Here is a 20,176-nt window from a genome sequence, read left to right as displayed (position 1 = left end):
TGACCCTGTTGTTCACGATACCGCTGACAATGCCTCTGTCTACATTGAGCGACATATCAACGTTATACTCTGCCGACAACGACCCCGTCGTCAACAAAGGAAGTGGGACTTCTCAAACTTCCATCATCGACGGCCTCGGCGATGACCGTGATGATGACCAAATCTGTCAAGAAGCAAAAAACATGAAAGATAATCACACCGGCACACATGTCACCAAGAAAAGTTCCTTCATTATTGCCCTCCCACCTGCTGGATGATGATTCAGATGAGAACAGTCTTTTGGGGTTGCGCTTAGCCCTTCACAACTGAATGTTAAATGCCAGGAGTGCTCTGCTGATGATGAGGGAGAAGAATAGGAGCAACATTATTATGGACCCCAGATGCATTATCAACAACCCCAGCAATATCAGGAGGAAATGGTATGTCTTCCATCAGCATTAGTGACAGATCTACAAATAATGCTGTTGGACTACAGGAAAAGATTCCCACCATCTACAGATCCTGCTCAGTGCAACCCCACTCCACCTCCACCTGCAACCCCAGCACCTACATTCCACTTCTACTCCGCAGTTACCACAGTCTCCACAGGTGGAAAAAACCACCTCATCTGAGAAGGAGAGAGAGGAGGGGGAACTTCAGGACTACAATGACGAATCGGATGGGTTTGTGCTACCAACACTCATCTCCTTCACCAACACCAGTTGACTTTCTGCCAGAAGATCTAGGAGGCTTCCACAATATATTGGAGAGGGCAGCACTTCGATTTGGGCTTCCTATCCCAACAAAGCAAAAGGACTGTTTTCTTTATGGTTTTAAAGAACATTTCAGAAAGACTGTTCGTGCCATGCCCATAATTGATTATACTTAGGAGAGGGCCTGAAAGTAATGCACAATCCAGCCTCAGTCACAGCACTGTTGCCACGGCTTGATAAAAAGTATAAAGCCCCAGAGGACACTCCAGCCTGCCTCAGGGGTCATCCAAAACCAGATTAAGTAATCTCTCAAAAAGCTTAAAGAACATCCATGAATCAGCACCTCTGTCAGTACCCCCGTATAAAGACTGCAAACGACTCAACAACATAGAAAAGTGTTTCTCAGCTATGTCAGCACTTACAGTAGGAGTTGCAAATTCACTGGCCGTGCTGGGTAGACATGACAGGCTATTATGGTCTGATATTGCTTCATATATGGACAAACTTCCAGACAACATCAAAGGAGCGACAAAAAGAGTGGGTAACGGACATCTTCTGAAATCTTCTGTGCGATGAACTTCGCTACTGCTGGTTTCAGACACTGGCTGGAGCAGCGGTTTTACACCATCAAGGTTGGCTTAAAGCTACCTCATTTATGCCCGAGGTTCGTGCCAAAATACTAGATCTTACCTAATGGACCAGCTTTGTTTGAAAAGCATGTTGGTCATGCTCTCCAAGCAATTAAAACATCACAGACACTGATTAGTCGCTTGGCACCTTGCAGTATAGAAAATAGCCTTTTCTTAGAGTCCGAGGACAGGTATCTTACAGAGGGAGATACCAGCAATACCGCTTTCCATTGTGTGACTCTTCAACCCAACAATTTCGAAGCCAGTATCAACAAAGGCAACCACCATTAGCACCATATGTCAGTCCTCCTCCCAGAGAAAAATCTGAACTACAAGGCAGGGACACCACTCGTAGACAATGACCTATTCCAGGTGCCGGCTTCTTCCCCCGCTATTGCTGCCAAAGTCACAGGAAGAATAACCCATCATCTAAATTGATAGAGGCAGATAACATCAAATCAATGAGTTTTAGACCTATTCCAGTTCGGACACACATTAGAATTTATACGGACACCACCACAACCTTTTCTTCAAAAACATCTGTGCATTCTCAGAGGGGGAAGTCAACAGCATGATCAAGAAAGGAGCTATATAAAGAGTACCTCTATAACATAGAGGGAAAGGCTTTAACCCTGTTTCTTCTTAATATGAAAGAATTCAATGCAGTGGAGACCAATCTTGGATTTAAGGGACACCAACAAATACCTCAAAAAACAGCCTTTTCGGATGGTTACATTGCAAGATACTCTACAGCTCCTCAGCAGGCGAGACCATATGGCATTGCTAGACCCTCATGACACATATTTTCATATTCCCATGCATCCACAGCACAGGAGGTTCCTCGGGTTTACAGTAGCCAGCAACCACTATCAGTTTCACATATTACCCTTCGGTCTCAAGTCCGCCCCTCAAATCTTTATGAAATGCCTCTCTCCAGTAGTAGCCTTCCTTCATACAGCAACGCCATCAAGTCTTTCTCTACCTCGACAACTGGTTAGTCAAGGCACCTTCCAACCAGTCATCAAGAGTTTCCGCCATGGCTTGCATACGCTTGTTCAGCGAGTTAGGTGTCACGCCCAATCCAACTAAGTCATCTCTCCATCTGTAACAGCGGATAAAGTTTTTGGGAGCAGTGCTAGACACAAACTTAAACAAAACATACCCCACAGACGAAAGGCAGCAAAAGTTGATTAAACTGGCAAAGACAATACAAAACAGAAGGTCATTTTCCATTCGTCATCTAATACCACACTGCCGGCTACACATGCGTCCACTTTAGGAAGAGCTGGACACCCAGTGGGCAACGGGAAGCTTCAATGACATCATCCAATTCACTCCGACAATTGTCAATTTTCTAAAATTGGTGAACACAACTAGTAAATCTGCCAGTCGGCCTACCATTCTTGGCTCCACCCTCACCTCTGGTCATAACCACAGACGCTTCCTTGGATGGGAGGAGAGCGTTCCTTCAAGACCTCCACATCAGTGGGAAATTGCCAACTGGACCAACACAAACTGACTCGAATCTTCCTTAAATGGGGCAAGCCAAATCTCAACCTCTCTGCAACCCCTCACAACGCGAGATGTTGTTTCTTCACAAGTTGGCATCCCCCTCTGGGATCGTGGAGGAATGCATTTTAGATTGCATGGTCAGGCATATTTGCCTATGCCTTTCCTCCAATTCCTCTCCTTCCAAAAGTCCTTAGGAAGATGAAGGCAGAGTCCTGCAAAATGATATTCATAGTGCCAGCACGACAGCATCAGCACTGGTTTTTGGAGCTTCTTATCCTTTCAAAACAGCGGCACATTCCACTCAAACTGATTCCATCACTATTAACAATGAACAGGGTCAAGTTCAACATCCAGACCCCAAGTCGCTTCAGTTAGCGGCCTGGCTCCCGAGTTCCTCAAGTTCAGACACTTAAGCATTCCCTCAATGTAGGGAGATTTTAGCCAGGGCAAGAGCACACAGTACTAACAAAACATACTGTTTAAAATGGAAAAGGTTTTGCATATGGTGACAAACATCAAATATTCATCCCATCACTTCGTCGCCAGAGAAGATTTTACTCTACTTACTACACCTGGCACAGTCAGGTGAATCGCATTCCTCTATTAAAGTGCATCTTGCAGACATTTCTCGTTTTAGATCACTGAAAACGCCATCTCTATGGTGAATGAGGCTCATTAAGGAGTTCCTTAAAGCAGTGGTTCCCAACCTTTTGACTTCTGTGGACCCCCATTTTATCAATACTGGAGCCCGGGGACCCCCACTGAATCATTATTGGAACATGGGGACCCCCAAGGTGTCATTACTGATTGCTGGGACCTAATATTATTAAATTTTTTAAGCAGCTGTGGACCCCCTGAGGAGGCTTCGCGGACCCCCAGGGGTCCCCGGCCCACAGGTTGGGAACCACTGCCTTAAAGGATTATTTTAAGCAGTCCACAGGTAAAGCCTCCTCCGCAGTGGCAGCTAAATACAGTTCTTTCACAACTAATGAAACCACCTTATGAGCCTATTCACAAAGCGGATATAAAGTTCCTTTCCTGGAAAGTAGCTCTACTTCTTGCACTCACATCAGCTAGATGAGTGAGTGAAATCCAAGCTTTCACCTCCCAGGAACCTTTCCTTCAGTTCAGAGAGAGAGGGTTGTACTCCGCACTAACCCTAAATTAATTCCTGAAGTTCCGTTGGACTTTCATTTTAATGAGCCTGTAATCCTAGTCTTTTTCCCAAATCCTTAGACATCAGCGGAAATGGCATTAAACTCTCTCCATATTCAAAAATGCTTATAATTTTATCTGGACAGAATGACAAATTTTCATAAATGCATCCAGCTCTTCATAGCATACAGTGCACCTAGAAAGTGCTTTCCTCTAACTAAACAAAGTATTTCCAGGCAGATCTCTAAGTCTATACTATTCTGTATCCAAAAAACTGGCAGACCTTTCCAGGCAAATGTTTGGACTCATTCCACAAGGGTTATGCCCACATCTCTGGTACTGTTTGCTGGAGTCACATTACCATATGTCTGCAGAGTAGTGAATTGGAAGAGTGCTCATACATTCTCTCTGCTTGAATGCAGAATTTATCAAGGGTGCAGCAGTAGGTCAAGCTGTTCTTCAGCACCTGTTTCAATAAAGGTGAGCCAATTTCTTCCAACCCACCAACCGCTTCATTATTACGCACATTTTATCCTCTATTTGGAAACGTATAGATATTTACAAATATATATTTACAAAATGATATGCATTTTGCTGTTTCAAATCAAATGTTGTGTAATACAAAATATGCTCAATACTGCTATCTAATCTGATTCAAGCATGTGAATCTATTTAAGTTCCAATACTGAAGTAAGGAATACGTTACTTAACCTGTAACTGTAGTTCTCTAGTATTGGAATCTTTTATAGATTCACATGTGAACCACCCACCTCCCCTGAGAAGCTCATCTTCATCTTTCTCAGTACAACTCTTCCTTTTAGCACTAGTACTTGAAATTCTGAGGGACTGGAGCTTCACTCAGAAGGGTTTCACAGGGTGGCGCATCTGGTTGGTTGACTGTTAAGTCTAGTCCTTTTTGAATAATTACTGTGATAAAGTACTAAACTGAAAGGCCTAGGTCCTCTATGTTTATGTCTAGATTGACACTACTTTTTTAATGGTACTGGGGACTCCCATCTCAATGACGGGGAATGATTCAAGCATGGGAATTTATGAAAGTTTCCAATACTGGTAAGTAACTTATTCCTTCTGGTTGGTCTGAAGTAGGTGGAGGAGGTGGTTAAAGATTCTGGCATAGGGAGCATTGCCATAGTCAGGTCTGCTTGTGACAAGGGATCGAGTGATGGTGCGTCTGGTGTTCTTGGGAATCCATTTGAAGATTCTTAAATGAGCATGCAGAGCAAACAGAAGCAGGAGGTGCTGACTGCGTTCACTTGTGCTACCATGTTGAGTTTGTCATCTAAGTTGATTCCCAGGTTTCTTGGTTGGTTGGTGGGAGTTGGTGTGGGGCCAAGCTCTGAGAACCATGAGGTGTAGCCCCAAGGGAAGGACCTGTTACCAGAGATCAACACTTCTATCTTGTCAGAGTTGAGTTTTAGGCATTTGGTTTTCATCCACTCTGCTACTCCAGCCATTGAAAATTGTAATCATCTGTCCTTGAGTGCACACATATGGAATCTGACGAGAAGGGTGCCCCCTCATTTGGCACACCTTCACATCAGACCATGTCATCCTCCTGATTGTGGGGCAAAAGCTATGCCCTTCCCTTGTAGGACTTCACACCTCCTATCCCTTCAGCCAGCTCCATTGACCATGCTTGCATTTTGTAGCATGTGATTGTGGCACCTGTGAGGAAAGGCGCCATGGAGTTTGTTTCAGAGAACCAGATGGCCCAATTATGCTATTCTTGCTCTTTTCTGGTTTCCAAAAAAAAACCGATGCCTCAGTCTCTTTCTCTACCTTCACATACTGAGCATATTACTCCCCAAGGAGAATTTGAAAAGGTTGTGTGGGTTCTTTTGGTTCTGGAGCTGTAAGTCTGGATGATGTCTCTAGGCTTGCAGGACATGCATTTTCACATACCGATCCTGCAGTCGTTCTGAAGGTATCTGGTCTTTGTGGTGGCGTGTCCACTGTCAGTTTGCAGTCATACTGTTTCAGTTAACATCTGCACCTCGAGTTTTCTCAAAAGTGATACAGGTATTTGTGCATATCTTTACTGGTCAGGAATCCTGGTAGTCCTGTACCTCTGTGACAGGTCTCTAAAGGCAGGTTCACCGCAAGGAGCTTCTGACATCCTGCATGTCAGTTTCCATGCAAGAACAAAGGAATGCAGGCAAAAAAGGAGGACAGAGAGAACTAGTTGTTGGATACAATCACTTAGTCCGAGTCCAAGATTGGGTGTAACATGTGTAGAGGACAGATCTCTGAGGGCTGGGTCAATATAGGTATGGGCGGGCCTTCTGGGCACAAAGAGTTAGACATCAGTGATTGATCACAATACATCCGACCATAGAAGATGAAAAAACTTCTGAGGCAATGTAAGTAAAGGTGGCAGCAAGAAACAGACAGCATACATCAGTGATTGTATACCACCACACAACTTTTAATGGTTGTATTGTTCTTGCTGCCATTAATATTTTAGTCACCATTTGGCATCCTTGGCACTTTGTGGGATTTTGTTGACCTTTTTCTAGGTCTGTTCCCTTTGAAGCTTCCAGTGAAGTCTCCTTGACATCTTTGCCTTGTTTAGAGTCCTTGTTTGGACAGTCAAGCTATGGTTCCTCGATATTTGCCAGGCCCAAAGCAGGATTCCTGGCACAACCTGGGACTTGTCAACCTTCTCTTCTGTGTATTATCATATGAGAATACTGGTCTGTGCAGTGTTAATCTGTGCATTTTATCAATAAATCTGTAACCAAAACACTTTCATGCCAGGCATTCTGAGGGTGGATGTCGAAGCCCTGTGTAAATCCCCCAGATTAAGTTGTATATAAATCAAGGGCTGGAGAGCCCTTTGGAAATTATAAACCATGAGTGGAACATTCCCTGGTTTGCGTAGATTCCACAGAGAGGTGGATAGGTTTACTTGCTTCTGATTCCTACAACCTTGAGCATCTTTCTCTCAGGCACTTCTTTAATGGACCTTTCTGCCACTGACAAGAATAAGCACTGCCTTCAGTTCTGTGCCCTGCAGTTACTGCTGCAAGGATCCCCAGGAGATGCTTTCCATCTGAGATGGAACTACCATCTCTACTACGCGTTTTCTCTCATCCCTCCAATTCCTAATTGTTTAAAAAAGCTGTGGCACCAATGATTTTGATTGCACCAGACTGGGTTCAGAGGGTGTGGAACTCGTATCTGTTCCACATGTCCCAGTGCCCTGCATTTCCTCTCCCATTCGAAGGTGTTGGTTCTGAATCTGATATTCTCTTCCTTCCTGCCGGGAGATTTTGCCCAGCAATCTAAGTTTACTTTGTCTGCTTGTTGAGATGTTAGACAACATTATGTGAGTTTATAGTCCCTCTACTAAATCATTTTATTCTGGGTATTGGTCCTATTCTGTCTCTTTGTTCTGATGCTGTAGTACACACCCTCAGGACTCAGTTGTCTGATGTGTTGCTTTTTTTGGCATGATAAGGCTTTGCTATGGGCCCTGTTACGAATTATTTTTCGTCTCTTTTAGCCTTTCCTTGTTTACCAGATCTGGTTTGGTCATTAAAGTCTACTATACTTATGTATTTTCTGAAGGGGTTGACCCATTTGTTCCTCTCTGTTACCTTTGTATGCCTTGAGGGGCCTTTACTTGGTGCTCACATTCTTAATGGTTTCATCTTTAGAACCTGTACACAGCTGTCCTTTGTGTTTACTCAATTTTAAGGCTGGCTGGTTCTGAAGTCCAGAGCATCTTTGTTTGCAGAAGGTGGTCCCCCCTGTTTCAAGTGGGTTTGTGCATCACTCGGTCATCATTCTATGATTGGTGATCTGGAATCATAACAAAACTTTGAGTTTTGGTCTGTGAGGAAAATAAGCGGTCAGTTTCGGAATCCCTAGTGTCCCAGTTGCTAATTGGACAAAAAATATTTCTTTGTTCAAAGTTTTTCTGGGTTACTGTTGGGATTTTATTTTTTTTGTTTTACTAGAGAATCCTTCTGTTGTTGACCGCGCATCCAACAACTCCACCCCAGGTCAAACACCCTTTCAAAAAGCCTTCATCGTCTCCACCAATGGACGGCTTGTCGACGAATTCACTGGTGACGAGAAAATCATTGTCGACGATCCCATCAACGGCAAAGGCCTGACAGCAGCATTGACGACGTATGCAGCAAACACTATCACAGTGTCCATCCTCGATGATGGCATCTTTGGTCACCACTATTCCCATTTTGTTGGCACTGAGAATGAGTTCGTTACCGACACTCCCGTCCATGACAGGGTTCACACCAACAAAAAATCATCTGTCGACGATAACAGTCCCATGGACAATGACCCTGTTGTTCACGATACCGCTGACAATGCCTCTGTCTACATTGAGCGACATATCAACGTTATACTCTGCCGACAACGACCCCGTCGTCAACAAAGGAAGTGGGACTTCTCAAACTTCCATCATCGACGGCCTCGGCGATGACCGTGATGATGACCAAATCTGTCAAGAAGCAAAAAACATGAAATATAATCACACCGGCACACATGTCACCAAGAAAAGTTCCTTCATTATTGCCCTCCCACCTGCTGGATGATGATTCAGATGAGAACAGTCTTTTGGGGTTGCGCTTAGCCCTTCACAACTGAATGTTAAATGCCAGGAGTGCTCTGCTGATGATGAGGGAGAAGAATAGGAGCAACATTATTATGGATCCCAGATGCATTATCAACAACCCCAGCAATATCAGGAGGAAATGATATGTCTTCCATCAGCATTAGTGACAGATCTACAAATAATGCTGTTGGACCACAGGAAAAGATTCCCACCATCTACAGATCCTGCTCAGTGCAACCCCACTCCACCTCCACCTGCAACCCCAGCACCTACATTCCACTTCTACTCTGCAGTTACCACAGTCTCCACAGGTGGAAAAAACCACCTCATCTGAGAAGGAGAGAGAGGAGGGGGAACTTCAGGACTACAATGACGAATCGGATGGGTTTGTGCTACCAACACTCATCTCCTTCACCAACACCAGTTGACTTTCTGCCAGAAGATCTAGGAGGCTTCCACAATATATTAGAGAGGGCAGCACTTCGATTTGGGCTTCCTATCCCAACAAAGCAAAAGGACTGTTTTCTTTATGGTTTTAAAGAACATTTCAGAAAGACTGTTCGTGCCATGCCCATAATTGATTATACTTAGGAGAGGGCCTGAAAGTAATGCACAATCCAGCCTCAGTCACAGCACTGTTGCCACGGCTTGATAACAAGTATAAAGCCCCAGAGGACACTCCAGCCTGCCTCAGGGGTCATCCAAAACCAGATTAAGTAATCTCTCAAAAAGCTTAAAGAACATCCACGAATCAGCACCTCTGTCAGTACCCCCGTATAAAGACTGCAAACGACTCAACAACATAGAAAAGTGTTTCTCAGCTATGTCAGCACTTACAGTAGGAGTTGCAAATTCACTGGCCGTGCTGGGTAGACATGACAGGCTATTATGGTCTGATATTGCTTCATATATGGACAAACTTCCAGACAACATCAAAGGAGCGGCAAAAAGAGTGGGTAACGGACATCTTCTGAAATCTTCTGTGCGATGAACTTCGCTACTGCTGGTTTCAGACACTGGCTGGAGCAGCGGTTTTACACCATCAAGGTTGGCTTAAAGCTACCTCATTTATGCCCGAGGTTCGTGCCAAAATACTAGATCTTCCCTAATGGACCAGCTTTGTTTGAAAAGCATGTTGGTCATGCTCTCCAAGCAATTAAAACATCACAGACACTGATTAGTCGCTTGGCACCTTGCAGTATAGAAAATAGCCTTTTCTTAGAGTCCGAGGACAGGTATCTTACAGAGGGAGATACCAGCAATACCGCTTTCCATTGTGTGACTCTTCAACCCAACAATTTTGAAGCCAGTATCAACAAAGGCAACCACCATTAGCACCATATGTCAGTCCTCCTCCCAGAGAAAAATCTGAACTACAAGGCAGGGACACCACTCGTAGACAATGACCTATTCCAGGTGCCGGCTTCTTCCCCCGCTATTGCTGCCAAAGTCACAGGAAGAATAACCCATCATCTAAATTGATAGAGGCAGATAACATCAAATCGATGAGTTTTAGACCTATTCCAGTTCGGACACACATTAGAATTTATACGGACACCACCACAACCTTTTCTTCAAAAACATCTGTGCATTCTCAGAGGGGGAAGTCAACAGCATGATCAAGAAAGGAGCTATATAAAGAGTACCTCTATAACATAGAGGGAAAGGTTTTAACCCTGTTTCTTCTTAATATGAAAGAATTCAATGCAGTGGAGACCAATCTTGGATTTAAGGGACACCAACAAATACCTCAAAAAACAGCCTTTTCGGATGGTTACATTGCAAGATACTCTACAGCTCCTCAGCAGGCGAGACCATATGGCATTGCTAGACCCTCAAGACACATATTTTCATATTCCCATGCATCCACAGCACAGGAGGTTCCTCAGGTTTACAGTAGCCAGCAACCACTATCAGTTTCACATATTACCCTTCGGTCTCAAGTCCGCCCCTCAAATCTTTATGAAATGCCTCTCTCCAGTAGTAGCCTTCCTTCATACAGCAACGCCATCAAGTCTTTCTCTACCTCGACAACTGGTTAGTCAAGGCACCTTCCAACCAGTCATCAAGAGTTTCCGCCATGGCTTGCATACGCTTGTTCAGCGAGTTAGGTGTCACGCCCAATCCAACTAAGTCATCTCTCCATCTGTAACAGCGGATAAAGTTTTTGGGAGCAGTGCTAGACACAAACTTAAACAAAACATACCCCACAGACGAAAGGCAGCAAAAGTTGATTAAACTGGCAAAGACAATACAAAACAGAAGGTCATTTTCCGTTCGTCATCTAATACCACACTGCCGGCTACACATGCGTCCACTTTAGGAAGAGCTGGACACCCAGTGGGCAACGGGAAGCTTCAATGACATCATCCAATTCACTCCGACAATTGTCAATTTTCTAAAATTGGTGGACACAACTAGTAAATCTGCCAGTCGGCCTACCATTCTTGGCTCCACCCTCACCTCTGGTCATAACCACAGACGCTTCCTTGGATGGGAGGAGAGCGTTCCTTCAAGACCTCCACATCAGTGGGAAATTGCCAACTGGACCAACACAAACTGACTCGAATCTTCCTTAAATGGGGCAAGCCAAATCTCAACCTCTTTGCAACCCCTCACAACGCGAGATGTTGTTTCTTCACAAGTTGGCATCCCCATCTGGGATCGTGGAGGAATGCATTTTAGATTGCATGGTCAGGCATATTTGCCTACGCCTTTCCTCCAATTCCTCTCCTTCCAAAAGTCCTCAAGAAGATGAAGGCAGAGTCCTGCAAAATGATATTCATAGTGCAAGCACAACAGCATCAGCACTGGTTTTTGGAGCTTCTTATCCTTTCAAAACAGCGGCACATTCCACTCAAACTGATTCCATCACTATTAACAATGAACAGGGTCAAGTTCAACATCCAGACCCCAAGTCACTTCAGTTAGCGGCCTGGCTCCCGAGTTCCTCAAGTTCAGACACTTAAGCATTCCCTCAATGTAGGGAGATTTTAGCCAGGGCAAGAGCACACAGTACTAACAAAACATACTGTTTAAAATGGAAAAAGTTTTGCATATGGTGACAAACATCAAATATTCATCCCATCACTTCGTCGCCAGAGAAGATTTTACTCTACTTACTACACCTGGCACAGTCAGGTGAATCGCATTCCTCTATTAAAGTGCATCTTGCAGACATTTCTCGTTTTAGATCACTGAAAACGCCATCTCTATGGTGAATGAGGCTCATTAAGGAGTTCCTTAAAGGATTATTTTAAGCAGTCCACAGGTAAAGCCTCCTCCGCAGTGGCAGCTAAATACAGTTCTTTCACAACTAATGAAACCACCTTATGAGCCTATTCACAAAGCGGATATAAAGTTCCTTTCCTGGAAAGTAGCTCTACTTCTTGCACTCACATCAGCTAGATGAGTGAGTGAAATCCAAGCTTTCACCTCCCAGGAACCTTTCCTTCAGTTCAGAGAGAGAGGGTTGTACTCCGCACTAACCCTAAATTAATTCCTGAAGTCCCGTTGGACTTTCATTTTAATGAGCCTGTAATCCTAGTCTTTTTCCCAAATCCTTAGACATCAGCGGAAATGGCATTAAACTCTCTCCATATTCAAAAATGCTTATAATTTTATCTGGACAGAATGACAAATTTTCATAAATGCATCCAGCTCTTCATAGCATGCAGTGCACCTAGAAAGGGCTTTCCTCTAACTAAACAAAGTATTTCCAGGCAGATCTCTAAGTCTATACTATTCTGTATCCAAAAAACTGGCAGACCTTTCCAGGCAAATGTTTGGACTCATTCCACAAGGGTTATGCCCACATCTCTGGTACTGTTTGCTGGAGTCACATTACCATATGTCTGCAGAGTAGTGAATTGGAAGAGTGCTCATACATTCTCTCTGCTTGAATGCAGAATTTATCAAGGGTGCAGCAGTAGGTCAAGCTATTCTTCGGCACCTGTTTCAATAAAGGTGAGCCAATTTCTTCCAACCCACCAACCGCTTCATTATTACACACATTTTATCCTCTATTTGGAAACGTATAGATATTTACAAATATATATTTACAAAATGATATGCTGTTTCAAATCAAATGTTGTGTAATACAAAATATGCTCAATACTGCTATCTAATCTGATTCAAGCATGTGAATCTATTTAAGTTCCAATACTGAAGTAAGGAATACGTTACTTAACCTGTAACTGTAGTTCTCTAGTATTGGAATCTTTTATAGATTCACATGTGAACCACCCACCTCCCCTGAGAAGCTCATCTTCATCTTTCTCAGTACAACTCTTCCTTTTAGCACTAGTACTTGAAATTCTGAGGGACTGGAGATTCACTCAGAAGGGTTTCACAGGGTGGCGCATCTGGTTGGTTGACTGTTAAGTCTAGTCCTTTTTGAATAATTACTGTGATAAAGTACTAAACTGAAACGCCTAGGTCCTCTATGTTTATGTCTAGATTGACACTACTTTTTTAATGGTACTGGGGACTCCCATCTCAATGACGGGGAATGATTCAAGCATGGGAATTTATGAAAGTTTCCAATACTGGTAAGTAACTTATTCCTTCTGGTTGGTCTGAAGTAGGTGGAGGAGGTGGTTAAAGATTCTGGCATAGGGAGCATTGCCATAGTCAGGTCTGCTTGTGACAAGGGATCGAGTGATGGTGCGTCTGGTGTTCTTGGGAATCCATTTGAAGATTCTTAAATGAGCATGCAGAGCAAACAGAAGCAGGAGGTGCTGACTGCGTTCACTTGTACTACCATGTTGAGTTTGTCATCTAAGTTGATTCCCAGGTTTCTTGGTTGGTTGGTGGGAGTTGGTGTGGGGCCAAGCTCTGAGAACCATGAGGTGTCGCCCCAAGGGAAGGACCTGTTACCAGAGATCAACACTTCTATCTTGTCAGAGTTGAGTTTTAGGCATTTGGTTTTCATCCACTCTGCTACTCCAGCCATTGAAAATTGTAATCATCTGTTCTTGAGTGCACACATATGGAATCTGACGAGAAGGGTGCCCCCTCATTTGGCACACCTTCACATCAGACCATGGCATCCTCCTGATTGTGGGGCAAAAGCTATGCCCTTCCCTTGTAGGACTTCACACCTCCTATCCCTTCAGCCAACTCCATTGACCATGCTTGCATTTTGTAGCATGTGATTGTGGCGCCTGTGAGGAAAGGCGCCATGGAGTTTGTTTCAGAGAACCAGATGGCCCAATGATACTATTCTTGCTCTTTTCTGGTTTCCAAAAAAAAACGGATGCCTCAGTCTCTTTCTCTACCTTCACATACTGAGCATATTACTCCCCAATGAGAATTTGAAAAGGTTGTGTGGGTTCTTTTGGTTCTGGAGCTGTAAGTCTGGATGATGTCTCTAGGCTTGCAGGACATGCATTTTCACATACCGATCCTGCAGTCGTTCTGAAGGTATCTGGTCTTTGTGGTGGCGTGTCCACTGTCAGTTTGCAGTCATACTGTTTCAGTTAACATCTGCACCTCGAGTTTTCTCAAAAGTGATACAGGTATTTGTGCATATCTTTACTGGTCAGGAATCCTGGTAGTCCTGTACCTCTGTGACAGTTCTCTAAAGGCAGGTTCACCGCAAGGAGCTTCTGACATCCTGCATGTCAGTTTCCATGCAAGAACAAAGGAATGCAGGCAAAAAAGGAGGACAGAGAGAACTAGTTGTTGGATACAATCACTTAGTCCGAGTCCAAGATTGGGTGTAACCTGTGTAGAGGACAGATCTCTGAGGGCTGGGTCAATATAGGTATGGGCGGGCCTTCTGGGCACAAAGAGTTAGACATCAGTGATTGATCACAATACATCCGACCATAGAAGATGAAAAAACTTCTGAGGCAATGTAAGTAAAGGTGGCAGCAAGAAACAGACAGCATACATCAGTGATTGTATACCACCACACAACTTTTAATGGTTGTATTGTTCTTGCTGCCATTAATATTTTAGTCACCATTTGGCATCCTTGGCACTTTGTGGGATTTTGTTGACCTTTTTCTAGGTCTGTTCCCTTTGAAGCTTCCAGTGAAGTCTCCTTGACATCTTTGCCTTGTTTAGAGTCCTTGTTTGGACAGTCAAGCTATGGTTCCTCGATATTTGCCAGGCCCAAAGCAGGATTCCTGGCACAACCTGGGACTTGTCAACCTTCTCTTCTGTGTATTATCATATGAGAATACTGGTCTCTGCAGTGTTAATCTGTGCATTTTATCAATAAATCTGTAACCAAAACACTTTCATGCCAGGCATTCTGAGGGTGGATGTCGAAGCCCTGTGTAAATCCCCCAGATTAAGTTGTATATAAATCAAGGGCTGGAGAGCCCTTTGGAAATTATAAACCATCAGTGGAACATTCCCTGGTTTGCGTAGATTCCACAGAGAGGTGGATAGGTTTACTTGCTTCTGATTCCTACAACCTTGAGCATCTTTCTCTCAGGCACTTCTTCAATGGACCTTTCTGCCACTGACAAGAATAAGCACTGCCTTCAGTTCTGTGCCCTGCAGTTACTGCTGCAAGGATCCCCAGGAGATGCTTTCCATCTGAGATGGAACTACCATCTCAACTACGCGTTTTCTCTCATCCCTCCAATTCCTAATTGTTTAAAGAAGCTGTGGCACCAATGATTTTGATTGCACCAGACTGGGTTCAGAGGGTGTGGAACTCGCATCTGTTCCACATGTCCCAGTGCCCTGCATTTCCTCTCCCATTCGAAGGTGTTGGTTCTGAATCTGATATTCTCTTCCTTCCTGCCGGGAGATTTTGCCCAGCAATCTAAGTTTACTTTGTCTGCTTGTTGAGATGTTAGACAACATTATGTGAGTTTATAGTCCCTCTACTAAATCATTTTATTCTGGGTATTGGTCCTATTTTGTCTCTTTGTTCTGATGCTGTAGTACACACCCTCAGGACTCAGTTGTCTGATGTGTTGCTTTTTTTGGCATGATAAGGCTTTGCTATGGGCCCTGTTACGAATTATTTTTCGTCTCTTTTAGCCTTTCCTTGTTTACCAGATCTGGTTTGGTCATTAAAGTCTACTATACTTATGTATTTTCTGAAGGGGTTGACCCATTTGTTCCTCTCTGTTACCTTTGTATGCCTTGAGGGGCCTTTACTTGGTGCTCACATTCTTAATGGTTTCATCTTTAGAACCTGTACACAGCTGTCCTTTGTGTTTACTCAATTTTAAGGCTGGCTGGTTCTGAAGTCCAGAGCATCTTTGTTTGCAGAAGGTGGTCCCCCCTGTTTCAAGTGGGTTTGTGCATCACTCGGTCATCATTCTATGATTGGTGATCTGGAATCATAACAAAACTTTGAGTTTTGGTCTGTGAGGAAAATAAGCGGTCAGTTTCGGAATCCCTAGTGTCCCAGTTGCTAATTGGACAAAAAATATTTCTTTGTTCAAACGTTTTTCTGGGTTACTATTGGGATTTTATTTTTTTTGTATTTTTGTTTTACTAGAGAATCCTTCTGTTGTTGACCGCGCATCCTGTTCTTTTATATGTGCTCTTGTTTTGTCTGCTCCTCTGATTGAGTTTGTATTTGTCAGATATACCTTTCTATCATTTGCTGTGGTACTAGTTGTGTTCCTGGTTTGTTGATGTGTCTATACTATGTCACTTCTTCTAAAAGAAATGTACACATTAGATGAGGGATGTGGCAGTGCTGGTTCGCTATTTGGGGTTTTGGTGTCTGTGGAGATGATGCAGCTATATATTTCTGGGGGTAGTGGTAATATTGTTGAATTTCTGGGCAAATGTAAACTGCTAGTGTAGTCCCATTTTTTTCAAAATGTTCACGTCTTTGAATTGTTTCTTAATATTCAGCAATTTGGTTGAATATTTCATTTGTCCTGGTGATTTCTCCCCAATTATCATTCTTTATTTTGTCATTCTTTCTGTTTCCTCCTGATATTTTATCAACCCTATCACTGTCAGGGATAAATGTTCATATTTATATGTCATAAGGCAAGAGAAAGGGCTATATCGTCTTCTGCTGCATATATTAACATTCATGGTAAATGCTATGATGTTTCAGTAATGGTCATTGCCGCACTTAGAAAACTGTGTGACATACATATTACCATTTCACATGCATGCTTAATCTTGACCTTTCATCATTAATGGCAATTAGATGAGGCACTATTGTATTCAGACTTAGAAAATAACACTGGCTTCATATCACTTAATAGGTCGGAGTCACAAAATCATTTATGAGTATGGCAAACAGCACTAGAGAAGTACTCTCTTCCATGCTATTAAATGCCTTTTGAATCAACCAAGACACCTCTAACTTCCCTATTACCAAATGTGAAAAGAAGGCATAGTCCTTTCTTATTTGTACTAACTGTATATGAAAAGTCCCTGAATATTTCAGTTTTAGATGTTTTGAGGCCAATTCACTAAGGCGTTTTAGAGTTTGTAAAGTTGTACTGGAAGAGTGTTACTGCACAAACTCATAAATGCTTTTATGACTCGCCCTCATAGTTTATACTGCCTTGTCAAAGTACAATACTGTTTTGGCCTGAGCGAAACACTGTGTGACTGAGCATGGCCAGATGAAACAATGTTCAGTGTAATATTGTATCAGTCGGAGGTAAAAGACAGTTCTTGAAGACTAGTTGATGAACCTAGACTCTATTGGATATATAAATGCACTGTATATGCAATAAAGAAACAGTAATTATAATGACTAGGATCCTTGTTTAAGATACTCATGGTATTTATGATCCCACCACAGTTAAGGCAAAATTATGTTTATGATCATCCAAGAAGCATTTTAACCCCTTAGTTATTGAGGCTGAGCCCTTTCTCTGTGTTTGGGGTACTTCATGCATATGCCTTAATGCCTTCTTTTTCACATATAGTATTCGCGCTAAATCTATGTCCTGTTTTTCCCCTGGGGACTCTGAAAATGTTCACAAGATAGTAGATTTTGGGACAGTGGTTATATGTACACCTTTGAATTTTGAGGTTACCCATACTGCCATGTGATTCAGAAGGCATTTTCCAAAATGTCTTCTTTCTTGCACACTGGTTTATATTTGGAAGGCACGAACACAGAGAAGTCTCCAGGCAGCAACAGATATTCTACTATTCTGTAATCCTATAGATCTCCTAACAAAAACTATAGCCCACCTGTGTCGCTGGGTCTAGCGCCTGCCGCACAAAATGCCCCCAAAGGCAAACTGAAGATATCATATTTCACCCAGGAAAATCTGCGCTTGTGTTTTACAGTGTGGATAGCTGCTGATTTTAGGCAGAGGCTCGGCTGCCACCCAGAAATCCCTACCAAACCCAGATATTTCTGAGAACTAGATGCCCAGAGGTGTCCAGGTGGTGTGAGTTGTATGGATCACATGATATTTTCATACGCAGCAGCACTTGCAACCCTCAAACCTTGGCTAAAAAAAACAAATTTTTCTTACATTTTGGCAGACAACAACCAGGAAATTGCAGGGATCAACAATTTATTTACCATCCAGTGTTAAGCCACGCCTCCTGATATAAATGGTATTCCACTTTTGTGGGGGGGGGGGGGGGGGGGTCTAGTTTCCGCAATAGGGTTCCAAAACTCAACATGGACTGATCAAATCTTCCCATTCAAACTGACACTTTTCTGATTTTTTTATTTATTTTTTATATAGTGCTGGGCCTGGACTTACCCTCCCCCAGGGAAGCCTTCCAAACCCAGACATTTATGAAAACTAGAAAACCGGGGAGTCGAAGGTGGGGTCATTTGCAATTATCTAATGAGACTTTCTTACCCATGCAAGTCTCAGACTTAAGGCAAAACACACATATTCCTCGTAGAGGAAAACTTCCAGAATCTGCGGGGAGCAACACATTTCGTACCACCCAGTGTTCCCATATGCCTCACAATAACAATGTACCTCACTTGTGTGGGTAGCCTGCCCCTGTGACAGTAAAGGGCGTAACACACAACACAGACACATATAATTTTTACACTGAGAACCTACCCTTTTATGTTTGCTGGTGGATCTGGATTTTGGGCCTGGGCATTTCTGAAAAGTAGACACCCAGGGGAGTCCAGGGTGGTGGACTTGCGTGCCTCTCATGAGGTTTTCTTGCCCAGAAGCTGTCCACCTGTGATCCACAAGAAGGGATCTGTTTAAAAAAAGGCACTGCTGGAAAGAGAAGGAAAATGGTAAATATATGAATCAATGCCCCACCCAGCCCCAGGGTGGGGTTAACCATGTCTTCAGGGGGCAACACCTACTTCAAAAAAAGGATCACTGCTATCTAGTGGATGTTTGCTCATGGATTGCAGCGCGACCACAACCATGAAGCAGGGATCTGTTTGAGAAAGGCTTTGCTAGAAAAAGTGGAGACTTACACCTTCCCAGCAATGCCTTGCTCCAACACTGAGTTGCGGCTGCCAGGAGAAATTCCACCAAACGCACTGGGAGTTCACCGTATCTGCTACTGATTGCACCTTCAGGGTGATCAGTGACCACATCATGCTGTCAGGCACCCTGATATCACAGTTGGTCTTTGGGATAAGTAGGGGCTGGTGCAGTAGTTAGTTCACAAAACGCCGTTAAGTGGGTCACCTCTTTCCTCTCATGCCACACGCAGAGTATCTGCCTTTCTCCTTTCACTTTTATACCTAGTAACATCACCTGCAGCATACTCCAGGGATCCTCCCTCAACCCAACCCTGCTCAACATCTACATGACCCCCCTCGCAGACATCGACAGATCCTATGGACTCAATCAAGTCTCCTATGCTGATGACACTCAACTAATCCTCCAACTTACCGAAGACCCCCACAACACCAAAGCCAACTTCCGCAATGCCATGACTAACGTACCAACATGGACGAAAAACAGCTGCCTTAAACAAAACACTGACAAAACGGAAGTCCTGATCTTCGTGAAGGACACCTCTGAATGGTACCATAGCTGTTGGCCAGCAGAATTCAGACCAACACCCTCTCCATTAGACCACACACACAACCTCGGCATCATCCTCGACTGACAACTATCCATGAATCAACAAGTAAACTCATTCGCCTCCTCCTGCTTCTACATCTTTCATATGCCCCACCAAATCTTCAAATGGATCCCTACTGACACCAGAAAGACAGTCTCAAACACACCCTGGTCGCCAGCCGCCTCGAATATGGCAACGCTCTCTACGTTAGAGTGTCGCCCAGTTACTTAAGAGTCCAGACTCTTCAGAATACCACAGCCATACTCCTCCTCATTCTCCCCAAGCATCATCCAACTCCTCAGACACCTCCGCTATCTCCCCATTCAGAAGAGCTGCTAATTCAAAATACTCACACTCGCATACAAGGCTTTCCATAACGTAGGGCCATCTACATCAGCCATCAACTGAGCTTCTAAGTCCCAGCAAGACAGCTAAGCCCTGCTAAATCTCGCTAATATTCCCTGTATCCATTGCAGCCGCAGCAGAGGCCGCTCCTTCCACTATACAGCAGCCAAGTCCTGGAAGCAGACATGCAAAGAAGCCGCCTGTGGGAACACCAGAACTTCCCCGTGACTCCGCAGCAGGACGATTCATTGACATCCTCCCCAAGGCAGAGGCAT

At 43.7% G+C, this 20,176-nt stretch overlaps 1 protein-coding gene across 2 annotated transcripts in view; it reads left to right on the top strand.

Moving 5' to 3' along the window:
* The window catches only part of HDX (highly divergent homeobox), a 307,184-nt gene that overhangs the window by 279,810 nt on the left and 7,198 nt on the right, over positions 1-20,176 (top strand). The gene's annotated exons all lie outside the window — the stretch shown is intronic.

This window comes from Pleurodeles waltl, chromosome 2_1, assembly GCF_031143425.1.
Source record: "Pleurodeles waltl isolate 20211129_DDA chromosome 2_1, aPleWal1.hap1.20221129, whole genome shotgun sequence".
NCBI classification, from domain to species: Eukaryota; Metazoa; Chordata; class Amphibia; order Caudata; family Salamandridae; genus Pleurodeles; species Pleurodeles waltl.
Note: the sequence above shows the minus strand (reverse complement) of the source record. Positions and strands in the feature narration are given on the sequence as shown.